This window comes from Dipodomys spectabilis, unplaced genomic scaffold (assembly GCF_019054845.1).
Source record: "Dipodomys spectabilis isolate Male_0828 unplaced genomic scaffold, ASM1905484v1 ptg000009l, whole genome shotgun sequence".
Taxonomy (NCBI): domain Eukaryota; kingdom Metazoa; phylum Chordata; class Mammalia; order Rodentia; family Heteromyidae; genus Dipodomys; species Dipodomys spectabilis.
This window is the reverse complement of record NW_024870686.1, coordinates 5,215,897-5,239,743: the sequence shown is the minus strand read 5'-3', so window position 1 is coordinate 5,239,743 and position 23,847 is coordinate 5,215,897. Positions and strand designations below refer to the sequence as shown.

Here is a 23,847-nt window from a genome sequence, read left to right as displayed (position 1 = left end):
TGATTTCATTATCATTTCCATTTTTACAGATGAAAAATGAAGTTTAAAGAAGAGAAATATATTTTTGAGGTAAAAGTTTAAGAATCCAGCTCTGAGAGCAAAAACAAATAGAAAAGAGAGATGGATCTCTTGGGAACCAAACAATTGTTACCATTAAAATTTATATGATAGTTAATAATCCCTCATAAATGACACATGTATAAAGCCCAAATATGATTGTGTTTTCCTGGAATCAAAAGATAAAGCCTTTTGAAGCAATAGAGCTTGAGTCTTATCTTTAAAAATATCCTTTCCAAAATCAGAGAGACAAGCGACACATGATCTCCCTGATATGTAGATGCTAAATTCAAAATACAAGGAGATATGACAAATTCACAGGACTCAAGAAACAAAGGACCTCTTCTTAATTTGTCGTACTGTTTCTAGATGACTCCATGTTCTTAACTTCATATATGGTTTATACATGTGCACATCTGAGGGAAGCTAGGAGGAGGGCACAGAATCAGAGGGAAATGGGAAAATATACAACAGAGGGGTCCATCATCTGTACTGGACATTGATGAAAATGAACTAAGCAACTCAAGGACAGTGACAGGAGGGAGGGAATGAGAGGGAAAGAGGGAACAGTTTACACTAAGCCAAAGGAAAGAAATGTACCTACCTGATTTGGAAAAAAATACCTGTAGTGTCAAAGTATGTAGCATCCATAAGCTTTATAGACCATGATAATGACAATGTGCCTGTTTGTGACTTTCTCACTGTCCGACAATAGTGTGAAAATTGTGAAATTTATGTGATCACTTAATCACAATAAAAAATATTTTAAAAACCACAACAACTCAGCCAAGGCTGATGCTTCAGAGCTGTCCTCTGAGTGGGAGCTAGGAGGCCTAATATAACACCTTCCCCACCAATAATCAATCAATCAATCAACCAATAAATAAATTAAAAGATCCTTGAAGAAAATAGAAACTCTCTAGCATAACATGCCAGTGAAATTACATTCTTGGTGCTCTCCAAGATTCTCAGAACCCACCCCCAGGGTGTCTAATCTGCTTTATGACAAGATTAAAGCTTACAAATCCATTTGAATAAGTGAATCTCAAGATTGTGAGTAATTCGCTTGTAATAATATTCCTATTTGCCACCTATTTCATATACCAGGCCATCAACGAGTAGACTTAAATTGCAGAGTGATCATGGTTGATCTGAAAACTTAAATCTGAACACCAGTGAAGCTCTTTTTTACTTGGTGAGGAGACAAAGCCCAGTGACTGCATTTGATTTCTTCCACAACTATTTTTTTTTAATCTGTGCCCTACACTGTTCTTCATGCCAGAAATTGAGTGGTAAGAAGCCAAGGACACTCTGCCCTCATGAAGCCCATATGGATGGAGTCATAGAGTTTATATACTTAAAAGAAAAAAAATGAGTAAATAATTGAGGTAAAAAAATAAACAACCTCTTTTATATCAAAAGAACACATGTTGCAATGGGATTAAAATCATGTGGAACTCAAGCCCAAGTAATAGTTGTCTGCAATCCTAGCTACTGAGGAGGCTGAGATCTGAGGATTAAAGCCAGCCCACACAAGAAAGTCTGTGAAACTCCTACCTTCAACTAACCACCAGACAACAGAAGTGGAGCTTTGACTCAATTGGTAGAAACCAGCCTTAAGCAAAAAAAAGCTAAGAGATAGCCCTAGACTTAAGCACTAGGATGATTAAAGATTAAAGAAAAAAAACAAACGTATAATAAATCATGTGGAAGTCAAAAGCACATTTCTATCAGAATGAGGAAAGGGAGAAAGAAAGAAAGAAAAGAAAGAAAGAAAGAAAGAAAGAAAGGAAGGAAGGAAGGAAGGACGGAAGGAAGGAAGGAAGGAAGGAAGGAAGGAAGGAAGGAAGGAAGAAAGAAAGAAAGAAAGACAGGCAAAGGGAGTTTTCTTGGTTTCATTTTGGTCTTGGTTGATACTTTAAAAAAATTTTTTTTTCTATACTAGTTTCTGAGGGTAGCTACCAGAGAACTACTTAGATATCAGGCTACCATGGCAGCCCACTTCCTACCATTTCCTTCTTTTCTTCATTCGTGAACTTACCATGAGATAGCACTGAGAAGTACATTAAGGCAAACTAAGATGTATGATTTTTGTTCCTGTAAAGAATTGGTTTTGTCCTTTCAGTGGAACAAGGTGTGTCTCTGGAGACACAAATCAGTGAGAAAGATGTGATGCCCAACATTTGTTTTTTTGGTTTTGTTTTGTTGAAGGAAGTTGCTATTGTAAAGATTATAGTTGATGCTCTAAAAGAATCTGATTCAAAGGAAATGTACTTTTATGTCAGATGAGTTCTTTGTTCCCAGGCTGAGTTGATCCAATTTGTTTGGTTGGTTGGTTAAGGATAGTGAGGATTTTCAAATGTACATTTTGTGTCTTTCCATTAGAGATGCTGACTTTTAGGTAATGAGAAGGTAGCTGCCATAAAGCTGTACATGAACTCATTTGACCTGAACTCACGCTAAAACATTTATTACAGACCAATATCTTTTTCATTATTGATCCATACATCCTGTTCAATATTGAGTATGCTTTAGTCAACCAATTCTGTTAATGTTCAATAGCTAGGGCATGTGGTATCTCTCTTCCAACCTCCTGTATATATGACAAAATCCTCCTCTGTAAGTCCAGCTCATACCTAACTCTCCCCTCTTTCCTGGAAGCTGGACAGTACTTTCTTTTTTTTTTTTAATTTAATTTAATTTTTTTTTTTGTGAACATACTATACAGAGGGGTTACAATTACATGGGCAGGATAATGCATACATTTCTTATCAAGCATTGCAGCCTCCTCCTTTGTTTACCCTTCACATCCCTTCCCAGCCTTCCCCCCAACCCCCCCACCCAATCCTCCCCCCCCACCAACGTTGTAAAGCTCGTTTTCGACATGACAACTTGTACTTCTCATTGTTGCAACAGGTCCACCTGTATCCTTAAACGACTTGTTTTTCCCCATCTCCTCCACAAGTTATACTGACATCAAATATAGTGAAAGCAGGGGTTATACTGTGGGGGAGGGACATACAAAGCAACAAAGAGATAATCTTATAAATGCGTTAGAAACAAATGCATGGAAGAAAAAAACATTAGAATACATATCTAAGGGTTCATTTTCCTAACATCACATTATCTGACCTTTTCTTCTTGACTCATACATATACTAGATATTGCAAATAAAGGAAACCATGGGACCTATGTTTCTTTGGGTCTGGCTTACTTCACTTAATATAATTTTTTTCCAAGTCTTTCTATTTCCTAACAAATGGGGCAATGTCATTCTTTCTGATGGAGGCATTGAATTCCATTGTGTATATATACCAATTTTCTTGATCCATTCATCTACTGAGGGGTATCTGGGTTGGTTCCATATCTTAGCTATGGTAAATAATGCTGCAATAAACATAGTTGTGCTGGTAGCTTTAGTGTTGGATAGTACTTTCATGAGTGAACAATAAACCCATAAGAACAGAATTTTAGATCTGAAGGGCCCTAGTGGTTCTTTGCTACCTAGTCGACTGCATCAGAAACCGTTGAACACATGTTAAAATATAGATTTTTTTAGGCCCTAGCCACCAATTTAGATGTTTGACATGGTATCAAAGTTCCTTGAGGTGTTCCTGAAGCATGGGTGGGTTAGAAATGTAGTGTGTTCAAGTGAACCTCTCACTTCATAAATAAGAAAGCAGAAGCTGTATGGATTGCACATTTAGGGTCTGGACTCAGTACTTTCTTATTCTACCATTTTAAATTGCCATAGACACCAACCATGACTCATACATCAAGTATTATCTGTCTACAGAATTACCCATGGGGCTTTAGGGAGGGTATGGAATGGAGGAGAGTTTTCTAGATCAGAAGCCAAGCATATGTCAATCAGATGATGTGGGCATGTGAATGTACAGCTTGGGCTATCTTCATCTGGTGGGTCGGCATATAATACTAGCTATGTCGTAGACCATAGACAGAGATGTATAGGAATGTGTTATAAACTGTTAAGTGATATTACAAACATAATACTAAGGAAAAACAAGAGTAAAGATTTGAAGTCACTGTTTCAACAGAAGTAATAGACTAATTAACCTGCCCATGGCTCAGGCTGGGTCTCACAGCTAGCTTTGTCTGCTGGTGATCTAACACAAGTCTGAGGCTTGGCCATAGTTTTGCCATTTTAGTTTTAGCTTGCTCTGTTCACCAAATTCAGGTTATAGATTAACATCTTTGCCCTGCAGGTGAAATCTCTATGGTAACCTTGGAAAGTGAAAGAATAAACACAGAAACAGGCTGATTTTGTTCTTCTTCTTTCACCAAATTAGTGGTTCAAATATAAGATTTTCTTTTTGTAGGTAAAAAATGAAAACTACAGAGTTTTATGCAATATGGAAACTCAGTCTCAAAACTGAAGAACACCGTCTTTCTCTTCTAAGTCAACTTACATTAGCATTTATGATGACAGTGTACTGTGTTTTGCCTCCATTTTAATCTTTGAAAATTACCCACATAACCCAATAAGAATTTCAAAAAGAGGACTAATCTCAGCAGGTCTTTGATTAAGCTGATGCAATTGTTATTTTCCTTCCATTCATATAGCAGTTCACTGATTCCAACTCTAGCATTATCTGCATTTCTTCCTCGTGTTAGGGGAAACCTTTTTGTTCTCTCTTTTTTTGAGGAAGATAATAAAAAGTTAGATAATCAAGATTGAACACCTCACCTTAACTAGCTTCTGTGTTCACAAATGAAATTCTCTCTCTCTCTCTCTCTCTCTCTCTCTCTCTCTCTCTCTCTCTCTCTCTCTCTCTCTCCAGTCATGGAGATTGAACTCTGAGACTGGGCACTATCACTGAGCACTTCAGGGACAAGGCTAGTACTCTACCACTTGAGCCACAGCCCCACTTCCAGTTTTCTGGTGGTTAGTTGGAGATAAGATCTCATGGACTTTCCTGCCTGTGCTGGCTTTGAATAGCGATCCTCAGACCTCAGCCTTCTGAGTAGCTAGGATTACAGGTGTGAGCCACAGGCTCCTGACCTACAAATACTTTTCAATGCCTATAGAACTTGAATTTTAGTAATTTTAGTAATATAAATAGTTTCTAGATTTGAGAAGACAATTCCTACTAAAAGTTAGAGTATATATGGCTAAATGATACAAGTAGACTTTAGAAAAATGAGTTTCTTATTCTTTGTACATGGTTTTATTGACAACATTTATTGATGGAATGAATGTGATATCATCAACAAAAGCTTTGAAATACCAAACATGAAAAAGAGCTAATGGTAAAGATTGATTTGAGATCCTTTCCATTATAAGAATGACAATTGGGCTTCTAATGTATTATTAAATTGTGCCTAGCTGACAAAAACAAAAAGATGTGAGGTCTAAAATGGTGTACACAATACCTCTATTCCTTGGACCACACCTATCTGAACTGGTGAGTGATGCATTGTAAGCCCCAGAAAGTCCTGTGCCCAAGGCCAAGTTCAATTCCCAGGAAGTCTTTTTTAGGAAGCACATCCTAGATTAAGTGATATTTGCCTACTTGATCTCTTTGAAGTGGGTTCCTACAGGTTCTTTATTATGAAGAAATTCATGACACATCCCACACCCTGTTTCTATCACAATTTGGTTGGTTTTATTTTACCAGTCTTTCAGTGGTGACAGGATGAAAGAAAGAAAAAATTTAAAGAAAAGAGCTGGATACCCTGGTTGGCTTTTGAAAAGTTCCCAACAAAAACAACCCTATGAGCTGGAAGTCTCAGCACATTTCCTCACAGGCCTTGTGTAAACTGAGATAAAAGTGAGCAGGAGAGTGAGTTTTACCATTTGTGCTGAAGCACCAGCTGTCAGCATTGGTGACATTCGGTGTTCTATAGGACTAAATTGAGCTGGGATTAGGAAGACACACCTGTCCCTGTGAGCTTGAGATCCAGTCACTTGGAAAAGAAAAAGAAAAAGAAAAAGACTTCCAAATAACCATTTTAATGCCCAGTGGATCTGGGAAGCCAGGTACAGCCTGTCAATGAAAAATATGAAATTTCAACTCTAAATTCTCATTAGCCTGAGTCAGCAGTGTTCCTTTTAATGTCTTTGTCACGGTCTTCAGTTATACTAACGCGGCAAATCTCATCTCTAAAACCGTGTGTGTGTGTGTGTGTGTGTGTGTGTGTGTGTGTGTGTGTGTGTGTGTGTATGTGTGTGTGTGTGTGCATGTGCATCGGTCCTGGAGCTTGAACTCAGGGCCCAGACACTGTCTCTGAGCTTTTTTGCTCAATGCTAGTACTCCACCACTAGACCCATAGCTCCACGTTCAGCCTTTTGGTGATCAATTGGCGATTAGAGTTTCACAAACTTTCCTGCCTGGGCTGACTTCAAACCACAAACCTCAGATCTCAGCCTCTTGAATAGCGAGGATTATAGGCATGAGCCACTTACACCCTGCATAATACATTTATTTTTCCTCTGCTGGGGACTGAACCCAGATCTTGTGCACACTAGGCAGTTTTACTACCAATAAGCCACCCTTACAACCCCACTTAAACTTTTAAGGGGTGTGAGTATTAAGCATTAATGTGGATTAAAAGCCTTTCTGTGGTCATAAGTAATTAGGTCACTAGCAAAACATTTGATATCATTTTCTTAGTGTGTATGTACATGTGAAGCCAAGAGAAGGTTCATTATTAAGTAATACTGCCAGTGGAGGGGCCTATCCTGGCCTGTCACATTCCCATAGTGGAGAACAGTGGTGGGCACTCTAGTGGCTTGGAATAAATGTTTACTGTACCCAACTTGCTTCACTTGGTATAACTTTTTCCAGGTCCATCAATTTCTTCACTAATGATATAATATGATTCTTCCTGAAGGATGAATAAAATTCCACCATATATATACATATATATAATGTGTATGTATTTGTATACACATACATACATATACATATAAATATATGTATAATTTTCTTAATCCATTCATCCAACATCTGGGCTGATTCCATAACTTGGCTATAGTGAACAGTGCAGCAGTAAACATGGTTGTGAGAGACAAAGGACACATGTTTTCCTCTTCTATGTAGAAATTAGATTTAATTTATAAATAAATAATACATATATATAGACAGAGTCATATGCACATATACACAAATGTTTTAAATGAAGTGTGTTATGTTCAGGGGAGAATTCCAGTAGTGTAATGCCTTTGAACAACTAACTCACAATCTAGGAAGCTGATACTTGAAGTGTTGTTGTCAGGGAGAGGAGGGAAGAATGGGGGAGGAGGTAGAATCAGAAGGGGAGAAGGGAAAAAGTGGACATGCAATTATAATAGTTAATGTATATATGTGAAAATGAAACTAGGAAAATTGAGGTAGGAAAATGGGTGGGATTGGGATTGGGACATAGGGGAGGAATGATGAATGAGAGAACACTGACTAAGATGCATAGTACTCAGAAGCTAACATGTTGAATTGTAACTCCTTTGTACAACTACTTGGCGAAGGACTATATCAACAAGCATGCTCAATGAATGTTATCAACAAGCATCTTTTAAGTGGCTACAGTGGCATTAAGGATGAATGTATCTTAGCTATCATGAATAATGCTGCGATGAACATAGTTGTACTAGTAGCTTTAATATGACCTTTTTAAAATCATATTCAATGAAGTAAGCCAGACCCAAAGAAACATAAGTCCCATGGTTTCCCTTATTTGCAATAGTTAGTGTACTTCTAGGATAATCTTAGCAGATGAGCAGAATGGTTCAATAGCTATATACATATGACCATATAAGATGATGCTAAGGATAATGAACTCCAAGACATGGACACAAGATGTTTTCCTTTATTGTTGTTGTTTTTAATGTACTATGTGATTTCTTGTTTCTTTTGTGTGTTCTTCCCCCTGTGGTTTATCCTCTGTTGTCACTGTATTTGATTTTGGTACCCTGGGTATTGTATATACACTTATATGAATTAGGGAAGGGCAGGGGAACAATATAATGATGAGACAAAGGACAAGGGGGAACCAATGCAACAGTGATACTCACAAGACAGTATGCTGGAAATGATCTGTACAACTTGTATGTGCGGGAATTGGGGGGAGGGAAAGTGGGAGAAAAATGAGGGAGTTGGAACAAGTTCGACAAGAAATGTACTTATTATCTTACTTATATAACTGTAACCCCTTTATACATACCTTTACAATAAAAATAATAATAATTTTTTAAAAAGAATGAATGTAGTGGTCTCCTCCAGCTCTAATCCCAGATTTAAAAAAAGAACAGATAACCCAGGATTCACATTCTATTTTGGAGACTTTCCGTTTATCTATAAGGCTATAAGAGCATTTTTCCCCAAATCATGCTTTATTTCTCAGAATTCCAATTCAATGTGATTGAATTTTCCTTCACTCATTCCATTTTTAGCTTTCTGCCTTTTCAACTAATGACCTTTAGGTGATAAATTAATTATAATAAAAATAAATGAAAAAGATAAAGTTCTCTTTATTGGAAAACCAAGTGATTTCTACGGAGGTGGGGAGCAGGGAAGGAACACTGCAGATGGAATTTCCTTTCATTTTAAATGTACTCATCTGACTTCTGGGAAATAGCAAAAATGTCTGGGCCTTTCTTCCTAATGTCACTCACTTGAAAGTTCTTATTAGGAAATAACTGGATTGTGACCCTCTGGAGCAGACCATGCTCATTTAGCAATTGAAAATATAAAAAGCATTTTATTTACTCATCACTGTTGGAATCAGAAAGCTCTTTCTGGGCTGGGAGTTAGCTCCATGATAGAGTACGTGCTTAGCATACAAAAGGTTGAATCCCTGGATTCAATCCTCAGCACCATCAAAAATCTTTTCCTGTGGCAAAAATTTCTTTCAGCCTCTACTGAGCCTATCATTACAGGTTTCACTGTGTTGAAGAGCCATAGGTAGATCCTAGAGGAAGAAGCAAGGAACGATAGATCAAAGGCTATTTCAATAGACTCTACAAGGTAATAATGGTTCTTTTTTGTCAACTTTGGTATGCTTTGCTCATACTATTGCTCTACTAAAGAAGATTTTCAGTTGAGAGGAGAGAATTTTGCCATTCATGTCGAACATCACGTATCCACCTATCCATCTTTGAGGTTATACTTTAGCTGAAGGCCTTTTCCCTAGAGGATGTCTCTCACCTTCCAGGTTTGGGTAAGGCAGGTGTCTATATGCTTCTGAATTGTCTACTTCTCCATCATGGTACTGATGTTCTGTGATCATTGGCTACTTGTCTGTCCACTTCCTTTCCCAGGACAGGCCCTCCAAAAGAACAGAGCTTATATTTCTCTTGTTCTCATTTGTATTGCCCATTTCCTACACAGGGACTACTGCTTAGTAGATGCTAACTAAAAATTAAAAGAACACTTAATACTTTGTGAATCCATTGTAAAAACACACTGAATTAGAGTATTCTGAGAGCTACTCCAAAATGTCTAAAACTTTGTGATTTTTGAAAATAGGACATTTTGAGAATGCTTTAGCCAGCCATGGTAGTACATGCCTATAATCCCAGAATTCTTGAAGATGATGTAGGATTACGAGTTGGAGGCTAACATGGTCTGCTTAGTGATACTCTGTGTCAAAAAAAAAAAAAAAAAAGAGCAAAGTAAAATTAGATTCTTCACATACATGCATATATAACCACAGACTCATACTATCTCAATTAAAGTTCAAAAATAAGCCATATAATAAAGTAAAAATAATTCTGTATATGTATGTATACTTATTTTAAATTGACTGAAAATAACCCCTGAATGATTGAATAAGGAAGCAATTCATCTGCTGGATTTTATATATAATATTCTTACATCTAAAGAATACATTAGTCACTATAAAATCCTCATTTAAACATGTGAATAGAGTTAGTGAATGAAAAAAAAAAAAACCTGGCCTGACCAAACATTAGAACATACTGGGGAACTTTTGGAAAATAGCCACAGTCTGTGAAAGAAAAGGAAGACTGACTGGCATTTAGTGCCAGGATCCATTGGCATAAAACATGACGCTAAGGACAGAATGCAGAATGGGAATTCTTGTTTGGAAAAACAAGTGAAATAAGTGGGGAGCTTGTTTGCTTGTTGATCCTGGGGCTTGAACTCAGGGCCTGGGCTCTGTCCTTGAGCCTCTTTATGCTCAAGGCTAGTGTTCTACCACTTGAGCCACAGCACTACTTCCAAGGAGCCTTTTTTTAAATCAGTGATTATCATTACAGAGATGGCAGCCAGCATCACTATTAGGTGCTGAAAAGAGGGGCCGTGTGGGACTGAACCATGACTTCGTGAGTTATGATAACCCTGTCCCTCGATAGAAGTGTTGATAGCAGCGCAAAGCTGGAATCATATTCTCCCTCTAAATACCTTTAATTTAGCAAAGCCTTCACTGAAACATTTGCAAGCATATGAGAACTTCCAGTGATTCTTACATGCTGTAAGATCAGTAATTTGGACATGTACTCCATCAACACAAAATGAGTAAACACATAGGAAGGTAGTCCATCTTGAATGTTCTATTCAACTTGACAAATCTAATATGTCATTTCTCTCCCTTGCTTAAAGGATTGTTTTTTTTGCTGCTGTTGAACTATTTTAATACATCAAATACTATCATCATCATCATCATCATTAATTCATGCCTCAAAGGAGCAATTGTTTTATACTTTGATTTTTATGCCAGTGGTGGGGTTTGAACTCAGGTCCTAGGGGCTGTCTTTTAGCTTTGTCACTCAAGGTTTTGTCACTTTCTGTCTTTTTGATAATTGATTGGAGGTAAAAGTCTCATGGTCTTCCTCCAGTGGGCTTGGCTTTAACCCTTGTTCCTCAGATCTCATCCTCTTGAGTAGCTAGGATTTCTGGTGTGAGCTACAGATTCTGAGTTTTAATCACCTTATAGTTTAAGTGCTCTTTTGTATGAGAAATTCCTAAGTGTTTATTCACACTTTAAATTTCTTACCTAACAAAGAGACTTCTTAGGATCTACTTGATGATGTAGCATGTTTTATTACCCCCCTTCTCCGCACCCCCCATATCTTTCAGTGTTGCTTAGCTATTCAGCTGTTGATCTTATTATGTTTTTACTGATTTGAGAAAAGTAAAAAGACTCTTCAGTAAAATCTTTCATTAAAGCAAACAAAGGATCAGCTTTTACAGAAAGCAGTCAGTCAGCAAGTACTTCTGGTTTAAGTCCAAAAGGATGCTGAAAGGAGGAGAGATGGCCTGAAGTGTCAGGAGTCTAGAGATCCTGAAGTGGTGGCCCTGTCCCCAGGAGTCCCAAGGGGCACCTGAATGTCTCTCCCTTTATTCTGTCCACTTCATTAATATTTGTTTCTACTCATTTCCAGATTATACACCTGACCACTCAGGCCTTATCAAAACAATTGGCTAATTTTATAGCTGCCTTTTATAATTTTTATTTGGCATACTTCATTATTTGGAGAAAGACAGAAAATGTCATTTTCTCACCCTATGTACCATAAAATCCATCTTCCTCTCTCATGGGGAATGAGGCTGTGTTTTATCTAAAGGTACAATTTCTTCCACACTGAAAAGTCCATCATCTACTATGAAGCCAGTGCAAGTGAGTGTGTGAGCAGCTTGGTCCTCAGCATCAATTATAGTTTCCACACACGTTTCCTTTGTTCATGTTACCATTCCTTCCATTCACTGTCCCCCCAGTGTTCGCCTTCTTTAAGTCTTTATTCTGGAAACATTCTCCAAATGTTTCCAGATCTTGGAAACCTTTGATCCTCCTGGTTCACATGCTCTTTCTGCTTCTATTGCCCTCCGTTTTAAACTTATTAATTACATAGTGATCCATTAATAACAGTCTAGATTGCTGTGTGCTTCTGCTTTGATCTATACCTATCCTTTATGTAGCCCTCATTTTTATCATACTCTATATTTTCATGTGAGCTTACTCCTCATTTAAGTGTGCCTGGGATTCCATGATGAGTAACTGGTTTGCAAATCAGGGCATAGAATGTTCCCCTTGGTATTTTCAAATGTGTGGCATTTCTTTTCTGTCATTCATTTCCTCAGTCTCCATTCTCACACCCCGCTACCACTTGGCAGCCCCTAAGCTGTGATTTTGTCTATGTCTTCTATGTCTCTAACCTCTACCCACTTAAAACATCCCCCAAAGCTACAAGTCTGGCCTTTACTCCACTAATAGAACCCTGACTTACACCATATTTTGCTGGTCCCTTGAGATCATGTCTCATCCTTGAGAGGGACTTAGAGTAGATCTGGGACTGGAGAAAGTCTCCTCTTTAAACCTGCCCTGCTTTTGGAATCTGGGGGTATTTCCACGAAGAGATTTACCAAGAAAACATTCCAAATCCTCAAGGATCAAATAGCCTTTACCTTGATATCCCTTCCCAGAGACTAAGCTAACTGGACATTTTAAACTCCCTCCCTCCTCTTCCCTTCCTCCTACATTTCTTCCTCCTCTTTCTTCTTCACAAAATCCAAGGCTGCAAATGTAATCTTCAAGTGAGACAGAGATTTAGCCCATCCATTCCATGACATTGCCATTTCACAAAAACCCTTCAAGTGCCAGTTTTCCTGTGTGACAAGAGTAAGGAGACACATTATTTTTGCCCTGTTGTGCTTTATGATGAATACGCTCTAGAGTGACACATGAGACAAGAGGAAAAAAATTGTCAGGGCAAATAAGATGGTTTGTGATAGTATGAAACCAGAGATGCAGAGTGGCCATAAAAGATAGGCCTGCCATTACTATCACCATCAGCAAAAAGAGGAGGGAAGAAATTTATATTCCAACTATGTCAACCAGATGGCTATCCTCTTCTTCCTAAGTACTGCTTTTTGAATAACAGTGATCCTTATTTTTACCTGATACTTTCTAATATACCCCTCCAAGTTATGTGGAGAATATAGCTTGTGTGAATTTAAAGAATACACAGGAATGTTTATTATTAAGAGTAATATTTAACGTAACCCACTCATCTAAGACCACACAACTAGTTAAGTATTGGAGCCAGGTTGGATTATTTGGTACATGTATGGATAACACTATTGGATATTGCCAACCTATTTTCAAAATGTTGAATCCATTTACATTCTCACCAGTACCAATGGGAGAATTGTAGAGAATTCTTGGATTCACTGCTGTGCTATGGTCATTTTATTTTTCAAATTTTGACATTCTAATATGTGTGTGAATCATACCTCCTTCTACATTTCCCTAGAGACCAATGCTGTTGAGCATCTTTTCATGTGTGTATTTGCATCTATAGAAGTGCTTTTGGGAAAGTGTCTATGCAAATCTTTGGCTCATTTAATTGGTTTGCTCATTTTCTTATTATTGAATTGTAAAAGTAACTGGAGGTAAGTTATGTTTTTCAGCTGTGTGGTGTACGAATGTTTTCTCCCAGTCTGTGGCTTACTTTTCTCACGCACTTTACATTATCTTTTGCAGACAAGATGTTATATCTGCTGAAGTGAGGTTTATCAAGGTTGTTATTTTTTTCTGAGGATTATGCTTTTGGGTAGATAAGAAAACTGCATAGCCAAGATAAAGATTTTCTATTAATCTTTCTAGATATGTTATGGTTCTAGATTTTACCTTTATGTGTATAATTCACTTTATTTTTTGTGTTTGTACCACCTCTCTCCCATTCAGGACTTTATGCTTCCTCAGATTTCTTGCTCACAGCCAGCATTCTACTACTTGAACCACACTTCCCCAACCTAGCTTTATGATAGTTGATTAAAAACAGTCTCAGAGACCTTTCTTATCGTGCTGGCTTTGAATCTCTACCCTTCAGTTGTTAGCCTCCTGAGCAGCTAGAATTTCAGGTGTGAATCAAATTTAAGATTTGTTTTTACAGGGATATTCAATTTTTTCCAGATTGTTTTGTTAAAGAGATATTGTTTTCTCCTCTACATTGCCTTTGCATCTTTGTAAAGCAATTGATTGATCATGTAGGTGTGAATCTATTTCTGGTTTTTCCCACTCTGTTTCACTAATCTTGTTACTCATCTTTAGAACAATAAGACGTTGGCACCATGGCATTAGCCTTGTAATAAATACTGCAGTCAGTAGCACAAAGGAATTATTTGGTCTACTATACAGTTTATGCATTTTCTGTTTGTCAGTTTCTACCAAAAAAAATTGTCTGTGGGGATTTTTATTGTGATTCAGTTGAATCTGAATATCAACTTGAAGGCAAATGATAATGAATCTTACCTGTCAACATGTTTTTGCTCTTTTAAACTTTCAATAATTTGCTTAGTTTTATAGGTTTTGTGAATCCTTTTTCAGAAGTAAACTCAATTATTACATATTTCTGGTTATTTATTTGTCAGTTGTGGGGCTTGAACTCAGAGCCTGGGGGCTATCCCTGAGCTTTACCACTCAAGACTAGTGCTCTACCACTTTGAGCCACAGCACTAGTTCTGGCTTTCACCAGGTTAATTGGAGATAAGAGTCTCATGGACTTTCCTGCCCGAGATTGCTTCAAACAGCAATCCTTAGATCTCAGCCTCCTAAGTAGCTAGGATTACAGGTATGAGCCACTGGTGCCCAGCTCTGATGTTATTATAAATAGTATTTATTAATTTTAGATTGTTATGATTAATATCAGATTGTTCTTTTCTTGTTCAGATTAAATTTATAAATATATAAGAATATAGTTGAGATTTTTATTGCCTTGTATCTTCAAATTTGCTAAGGACTCATTATTAGTGAAACAGAATGGAAAGCACAGAAATAGATTCATACCTGCATGATCAATCATTTGTTGCTATTAGTTTTATTACATTTTAGAGCCATTTTAGAGTCTTAGCAAATATGCTTAAGGTCATTAAACTTTATTTCTGTGTTTTCTTCCAAGAGTTGTTTAACTTTATTAAATATATTTAAGCTTATGTTCTATTTTAGGTTAGTGTTTGTGTGATAAGTTAAAAAATAGATTAAAAGTAATTTTTAGTCTTCATTTCAAAGTAAGATCAAATTTTGTTGCTTTGCATATAGATATCCAGTTGTCCATGCATCATTTGTAGAAAGACTTTTTTTCCCAGTTAGTTGTCTTAGCATCTTTTGGAAAGTCAGCTGACAAATCCATGAGTGTCTGATACCTTTATTTTTATTTAACTCTTCTTTAATTTCTTTCAATGGTATTTTATACTTTCAGTATATGTTATATGCATTTTTGTAAAATTCATTCCAAATTATTTCACTTTTCTTGATGTTAATTCCATTTTTGGAAAGTATGTAGAAATTCTGTTAATTTTTACCTATTGATCTTATATCCTTCATTCTAACAGAGCTCAAATTACGGGTTTTATAGTTGCTTTGCATGTTCCTTGGAATTTTCTATATACAATAAACGCCTTTTATTTCTTTTCCTTGTTTAATTACCCTAGTTAGATTGCACAGTACACTGTAAAACAAAACTGACAAGAGCTTGGTGCTAGTGGGTCATGCATACCTATAATCCTAGCCACTCAGGAGGCTGAGATCTGAGGATCAAGGTTCAAAGCCAGCCCAGGCCAGAAAGTCTGTGAGATTCTTATTTCCAATTAACCACCAGAAAACCAGAAGCAGTTCTGAGTCTCAAAGTGGCAGAGTGCTAGCCTTGAGCTAAAAAGCTCAGAGACAGTCAGTGCCTGGGCCCTGAGTTCAAGCCTCATGGCTACCAAAAAAAAAAAAAATGCTCAGGACTAGTCCCTGAGTTCAGACCCCAGAACTAGCATAAAGCAGCAGCAACAATAACAAAAAAATGAACAACAATAACAACACAGGAATAAAACTCCAAAAACCAGAAATCCTTATGCTGATTTTGTGTGGCTAGCTTTCAAATGTTTGCTGATAGATACACTGTAGAATTTTGTTTATTAAAACACTTTATTAGATTGTGGAAATTCTTTTCAATTCCTAGACTTGGGATGTTTTCCAAATAGAGTATTTGATTTTATAAAATGAATTTGGATATATATTGAGATAAACTTGTGGGTTGTTGCCTTAATTTTGTTAATTTACAATAATATGCATTATGTTTTATTAATATGTTATATGGATAAATCCACCTTGCATTCTCAGAGATGAATTGTCACTTGGTTATGGTCCATAATCCTTTCTATATTTTGCTGTATTTGCTTTGCTAGTATTTTGTTCCACGTGTTTCATATTAATCTATAGTGAAACATAGCCTTTAGTCTTCTAGCACTATCATCTTTGGAATTTACATGATAGATATTCCCTAAGAGTCATTCTTCCATTGAAATAAAAAAGATGGCTAATTGAATACACAGGTTACAAACTTAATATCTTTCACAAATGGCTGTCCAGCAACATTATTGTTGTTTCTCTTCTTGTATAATATACAAGATTATAGCTAGACTGAGCGTTTTCTAAATCATCTAGTAGTCATTCCATTCAACTTAGAAGTTCTGTCCTTAGTTTATCCTTTTCATCATATGTTTTACTATAAACTATACGAAGAAACTGGATCTTATCAAGGCTAGAACTCTACCACTTGAGCCATAGCTCTATGTCTAGCATTTTGGTGGTTAATTGGAGATAAGAATCTCATAGAATTTCTTGCCTGGGCTGACTTCAAACTGTGATTCTCAGATCTCAGCCCTTTGAGTAACTCAAATTATAGGCATGAGTCACTGGTGCCTGGCTGACTTTTTTTCTTTAAGAGGCATCCTTAGGTGTGGTCAATACATTTTCTTCTAGTTGGGAGCTGTGGACACTAGTCTTCATCTATTACTTTGGAACTTCTGACTCTTTGTTCAGATGATGGTTCCCATAATTGTGAGCAATATTGTTAAAGTGAATGGCTCATCCACAGTAGCATGTACATATAGCACATGTACATGTACATTTATATGTACATGTACAGTACAGTATAGTACATCTATCTGGTCCTGAAATACATCCTCCTCTCCAGACAGTATTCACCTCAAGAATGACTAGTTTATTATAGTTTCTTCCTGCTTCATCAGAATTACAACCAAAATCAATTCCTTCCTTCTTTGTATCAGTCTTTATACACCATTATTTTGACATGCCCATGTAACTCATCTGACTCCATTTGGAAATAAAAACATCAGTTTATTAAAGATGGGTAGCTATAGCCAGGCACTGGTAGTTCACACCTATAATCTCAAGAGGCTGAGATCTGAGAATCATGATTTAAAGCCAGCCCAAGAAGGAAAGTCCATGAGACTCCTATCCATGAAGCAGAAAAAACTGGAAGTGTAGACATGGCTCCAGTTACAGAGTGCCAGTCTTAAGAAAAAATAAAAAAGTCTTCAGTTCAAGCTCTGGTACAAGCAACCTGACCCCTCAAAAATAACAGAGAGCTGGATGCTGCCAAGTTGCATACACATTATATTGCTTTGTTTTACTTTCTTATATTCTTTAATCAGAAAAAAATTGTTTTCTGTGAGGTATATAGTTTCTTTGTTCAACCTCTTCTGCTGTAACACCCAAACATCAAAATTACACAATGAGAATTAGTTGGAATGTGATGATTGAACAAGGAATATTAGTATACATACAATTTTCTCTGGCTTTCATATGCAATTTTCCTGGTTCAGAAAATTAGATGGCTCGAGTAGAATTATCATCTCCAACAAAAGACAAAAGGAAAAAAAACAAAACAAACAAACAAAAAACCATCTCCCAGGTCAGTACAGGGCAGACTAGCCTTGGGCAGGTCATAGCTCATAGGAAGTTTCTCTATTTCCCTAATACAATATTACTAGTGGACGGCCTCATTTCTATGTTATGTCTAAGCAACCATCAGTGTCCCTTTATTGAAAATGTTACCTTCCTTTATACTTGCTCTAATATACTTTTTATGTTTCCACTGTGGTAGCTTCCAGCTATGTTGAACTGCTTGCTAGGTGGTCCATGTAATCTCCCTAGGTGCCAGCTGGGTTGATTTATACTCTGAATATAAGTTTCTATAGGTTTAAATGACATATCCTTACTGCATTTTTTTCTGTTTTTGTAGTGTATGGATTTTGCTGAGCGTAAGGGTTTTATGAGATATTACTTGAATTGTTCCCTTTCTTAGTTCTCCTACTAAAATACAAATGCACAAAATCAATGTAGCTTTTGTTGTTGTTATTATTTTATAGTTTTGTTTGTATGCCAGTGCCAGTGCCAGGGCTTGAACTCTGGGAACTTGTGATCTTTTCAGCTTTCTTGCTCACATCTAGCACTGTACCGTTTGAATCACATCTTCAGTCTGATATTTTGCTGGCTAATTGGAAATGGAATGTCACAGAGTTTTCTGCCTGGGCTGGCTTCAAAACATGATCCTCTGGATCTCAGGCTCCTGACCAACTAGGATTACAGATATGAGCCACCAACAATTGGCTAAAAATGTAGTTCTTATGGATTGTTTTATGTTTTGATTAATTTCAGACTAAAGTCTACCATGCTGAGGACTATGTATTAGCATGTGAAGAAACTAAGGGAAATCACTTAGAAAATATCAAAAGGTTTCAAAGTTCTGACAGAAAGTCAAACAAGTGTATTGCATATGTCTTTAAAAATTCTCTTAGAGCCTCTGTCTTTGCTGAGATAGATACTTTAAATGCCCTTCTATTTGACTGATAATCTTTCACTTTGATGTTGGTTCTAAAGTGATTTTTTTTTTTTTAAAAAGGGAGGGGAGCCACACAATGTTAAAGGAAATCATAATTTTTATAAAGCAGTTTCCTCCTGCAATTTATTTTATTATTGGACAGCATATTATAGAGGGCAGTAGCCACTATTCTTTTCTATAGATCCCCACAAATATTGAACTTTCTATGTCTTTTGCATTTGAAAGTACTAAGTTTGGGGTAGGGGCAGCTTCTCACTCTGAGGGTTACATCTAAGTATACCTTGTTTTATAGAAAACTTGGCCCCTTCCCCGCCTCCCCTGTCTCCCCCCACACACCACTTCCCTGTGCTACATGAGTCTTTATGACTTTCAGTCCACAGATTGCCCCAAAGGCCATAACCAAACTCTTAGATATTTTTCCTATTAAAGAAAGCAAGTACTCAGGTTGTCTTTGTGTTAATAAGGTAATGCTAGATTGTCAAAGTACTACTTTAATTTTAGAATGAATATCATCATTTATTAAACTGAACATCTGTGGCAAGTTAATAATATTTTTAAAACCATCTGTGAATTCTGATTTCTTGTTTATTATTTTGCCTGATTTTTAGGAAGGTTTTTTTTAAATATATTTGGCTTCCCATTCACCTTGCTTAGACTTTTAATTTTCCTACTTTTATAGTGATGTAAAAGGTATGCATAGTCAGTCCAAACTGTACTTCCAGTCCTTCTGTCTGTACTTCCAGTTGTGAGTTTTGGTCTTCTTACAGTCTAGTGACATGTGCTATGTTCATCTCCCTTGATTCTGGGTAGTGGCAGAGAGTCACGGCTTCCATTCGGCCACTGGGGCAAAACGAGAAACAGCTGAGACAGCATGGTGTTGCTAGGCCAGGGTGTCCAGTAGCTTGGATGTATCACACACAGTTTAAATTTATTTTCCTCTCATGATGGGTCAATTGGTCTGTAACTCCATTGTGAGTTGCACAGCAACTCTAACCAATCATTAGAAAGATTAAGGATTCTGGAGATGTTTATAAGAAGTAAAAGAGGGACTTGAACAACAACTGCAAAACAAACCATTGTCATTGCCTTTAAGGGCTGAGGAACAATACTATAGAGAAGGACATAGACATAAATCACAGCTGTGTGAGTAGAACACAGGCTTCCGGAAACCAGAATATCAACCTTCTTCATATTGAATCCCCTTAAACCTAGTAATACACACCCTTAATCCTCAATGCAGAAAGTATTAGAAAAACATCATAGTAGAACGGATTATTCATGGCTTCATTTATTACAAGAGTCAAAGTTGGAAGACCAAGTAAGACAGATTTCAATTCATATTAAACTGAAAGCAATCAGACAACAGAACAACCTCCTATAGGATAGAGCAGTCTCCTCACTACAATTGTTGAAATCAAGGTTCACTAAATCAAGTTCACTAACCCTCATGAATTATTTTGTTTTGAACAATCCTGAGGCTTGAACTCAGGTCCTGGGCACTGTCCCTGAACTTCTTTTGCTTAAGGCTATCACTCTACCACTTGAGCCACAACACCAATTCCAGCTTTTTCTGTGTATGTGGTACTGAGGAATCTAACCAGGGCATCATGCATGCTAGGCAAGCACTCTACCACTAAGCCACATTTTCAGCCCTCATGAATGTATTTTTGATGACCACTTTAGACTTTTAGGAGCTTGTGAGGATTCTAAGAACATATTTCAAACCATAGGGATGGTTAAGCTCATAGCAGTGTTAAAGAAAAAATAATAATTCAATGATGGCTGCTACACTTGGTAAGGGAGACTTAATTCAAGACCATCACCATAGGTAGAAAGAATGCTGCAAAAATGTCTTGCAATGGAACTGTAAGATTGGTTCATCTCTAAATACAGCATAAGCAAGTGAGAAATTATAGCCAAGTTGGGGACAGTGGTCTAAGGGATGGACAATTACTAAGAGGAAATACTCTTGGCATTTCCAAGAGTAAAAGGGATTCTGGTAAAAAAAAAAATATTGACCTAAGAGTATTCCTACTGAAGACAAGCCAGAGGAACCCACATTTCCTAGAGTAAGAGCTGGGGAATGCAAGATGAGACACCTGGCCAGGTAAGAGTAAGAGGAGTTCTAGCTAAACTTTTTTATAGAAAATTTCTCTGTCTGTTTTCTTTTTTAATTACTTCCAGTTTCACAAGGACCTGCATAGATAGGCTTAGGAGAAGCTTTAGAAGCTAGACTGAAGTTTGGTCAGGCAAAGAATCTGTGTTGGCAAATAAAGAAGGGAAGGCTTCACGGAGGCTTTGGGTACATGCATGTCACACTGGAGTACATGTCAAATTGGAGTTTCTGAGATGATACATACAAATCTTTGCATCTAATGAAATTACTACATAATTGGAGGTAGTTGTTGTAATCCCTGAATTTCAAGGTAATACAAATAAGTCTCAGAAAGGTTAAAAAAATGTGCTCATAAGGCACATAATCAATGAACTGGGATTCTAATCCAGGCCTATTTCACTTCAATAAGGAAAACTTTCTTTCAGATTATATTTTACTATTTTTTTTTTTTTGGAAAATGAGCTCAGAATATTTGAATCATGGAAATTCTTTCACACTCTCACACTCCGTACATGTTGAGAGTTTCTGAGGTAGCGATAATAGTCACCGACATCACCTCTTTGTTGTGGTATTTTACACATATGTGGTAATTACTATAATCACATCAAAATGAGAGTTTATTGAACGAAGGAGAAAATGATACTTTAAATCATATTGAGGAGGGGTTTTGATTTTTTTTCAACATATCTTATCTTAACAGTATAAAAAATATAGTTGGTAAAAGTTCTGGTCAGGCCAGGTGGTGTATACTTGTTATCCCAATTACTCAAGAGACATAGATTGAGAGGACCATGGTCCGAGGCCAGCTGGGACAAAGTTAGCAATATTCCATACTTCAATGCAGTAAGCTTAGTATAGTGTAGTGGTAGTAGTAGTGGTAGTCCCAGGTACCACAGGTGGGAGACTGTAAGTCGTTGGGCTAAAGTCAAAACCAGCTTTGAACAAAAATGCATGACCCTAGCTAAAAAATAACCCCAAAAAACAAAAAGTCATGAGCTGTGGCTCAAGTGGTAGCAGATGTAAGAGTTTAAACCCCAATACTGCCCCCTCCCCCAAAAAACCATAAAACAAACCCAAACACTTTTTTTCTATTCTTTTTAAATAGTTTTTTTAACATATATAATTTTATTTTCTCTTATATGATTGCTTTGCATGCTAGCTCCTTTTTTTTATTGTGAAAATACTGTACAGAGGGGTTACACTTACATGAACAAGGTAATAAGTACATTTCTTATCAAGCATTGTTGCCGCCTCCTTTGTTTTTCCCTTATCATCCCTTCCCTCCCACCTCCATGACTACACGCTCCCCCCCTCCCCTCCCCCTTCCCCCCTCCCCCCCCCCCCCCCCCCCCCGCCACACACCCCCTTCCCTGCCCAAAGTTGTAAAGTTTGTTTTTTGACAAAGCCGTCTTATATATCTCATTGTTGCAATGGGTCCACCTGTATCCCTATTTAAACAATTTGTTTTTTCCTTCCCCTCCCCAAATTATACCAACATCAAATATAGTGAAAAGAGGGGGAGGAACATACAAAGCAACAAAAAAAAAATCACCTTATAAATACGTTAGAAACAATCGCAAGAAAGAAAAAAAACATTTGAATACATATCTTAGGGTTCATTTCCCCTAACATCACCTTATTTGACCTTTTCTGTTTTTCCCAGACATATACTAGTTATTGCAAATAAGGGAAACCACGGGACCTATGTTTCTTTGGGCCTGGCTTACTTCACTTAATATAATTTTTTCCAAGTCTTTCCATTTCCTTACAAATGGGGCAATGCCATTCTTTCTGATGGAGGCATAGAATTCCATTGTGTATATACACCACATTTTCTTGATCCACTCATCTACAGAAGGGCATCTGGGTATTCCTTCCTCCACCATCTAGTTCTTTTCCAAAGCCCAGTGATTCTTCTTTTCCTTCCTGAGAATATAGATGGCATTTTCCATCTTTCTTCTCTATTTTTTTTCTGTACTAAGGCTTGAACTCAGAGCCTCTTCCTTGCTCAGCTTGCTGGTTCATGCCTCCAGTCTATTTTATCTTTTATTATCTATTTATTTTTCCATTGTGAGGCTTGAACTCAGGGCCTGGGCACTGTCCCTGAGCTCTTTTGTTCGAAGCTAGTGCTCTACCATTTTGAACCACAGCTCTACTGCTGGTTTTTGAGTGGTTAATTGGAGATAAAAGTTTCACTTTCCTGCCTAGGGTTGGCTTTGAATTGTGATGCTTACATTTCAACTTTCTGAGTAACTAGGATTAGAGGTGTGAGCTTCAGGAGCCCCTTTTTTTTTTTCAGTCGGTCATGGAGCCTGAACTCTGGGCCTGTGCTTCAGTTCAAGGCTAGTGCTCTACCACTTGAGCCATGGTACCACTTCCGACATTTTCTGCTTAGGTGTTGTCGAGGAATCGAACCCAGGGCCTCATGCATGCAAGGCAAGCACTGCACCATTAAGCCACCTTCCCAGCCCTTATTTTTTTTAAGTACTTTTCCCTTCAGAGGTTTTACTGCTAATCATGAACAGGAAACAGTAGGAATATCAAATATAGAGCAGTCATAGTGATTACAAATGAATAGAAGAGGGGACAATTTGAGTCTGGACTGGCCATGTAAGCCATGACCAGGCTGGCCCTTCTTCCTGCACACCACTTAAGGCAGTGTTTAAGTCCAGCAGGGCAGGTAGAAAAGGAAGCTATATGGTTCTCCCTTTGCAGAAGAAGCCAGTTCCCAGCCTTCAACTTCTTTTATAAAGGTTCTTCCTTTCTTTCCTGAGTTTGTTTGATGCCTTAGTCTCCATTTAAAGAGTTTTTGGAGGAACCTCTCTCACATATTTCTGCGATTTATTTTCCTACTCCTATCTGAAGCCACCAAAATTGTCCAGTATTAAATAAGAAAACATTTCAAGTAGTTACTTTCACTGGTCCTTTCCAAGTACAGCTATCCCAACACAGAAGGGAAAAAAAAAGTGTAACTGTTACATAAATAGATGAGTAATTGGGCTACTTTGGTGGATAAATGACAAATAGCCTTTTTGAGAATATTCAAATGCAGGTGTTTGAT

General features: G+C 37.3%; 1 protein-coding gene across 2 annotated transcripts in view; it reads left to right on the top strand.

Annotated features, from left to right (window-relative positions):
• The window catches only part of Nrg1 (neuregulin 1), a 1,054,999-nt gene that overhangs the window by 696,207 nt on the left and 334,945 nt on the right, over window positions 1–23,847 (top strand). The window lies entirely within an intron of this gene.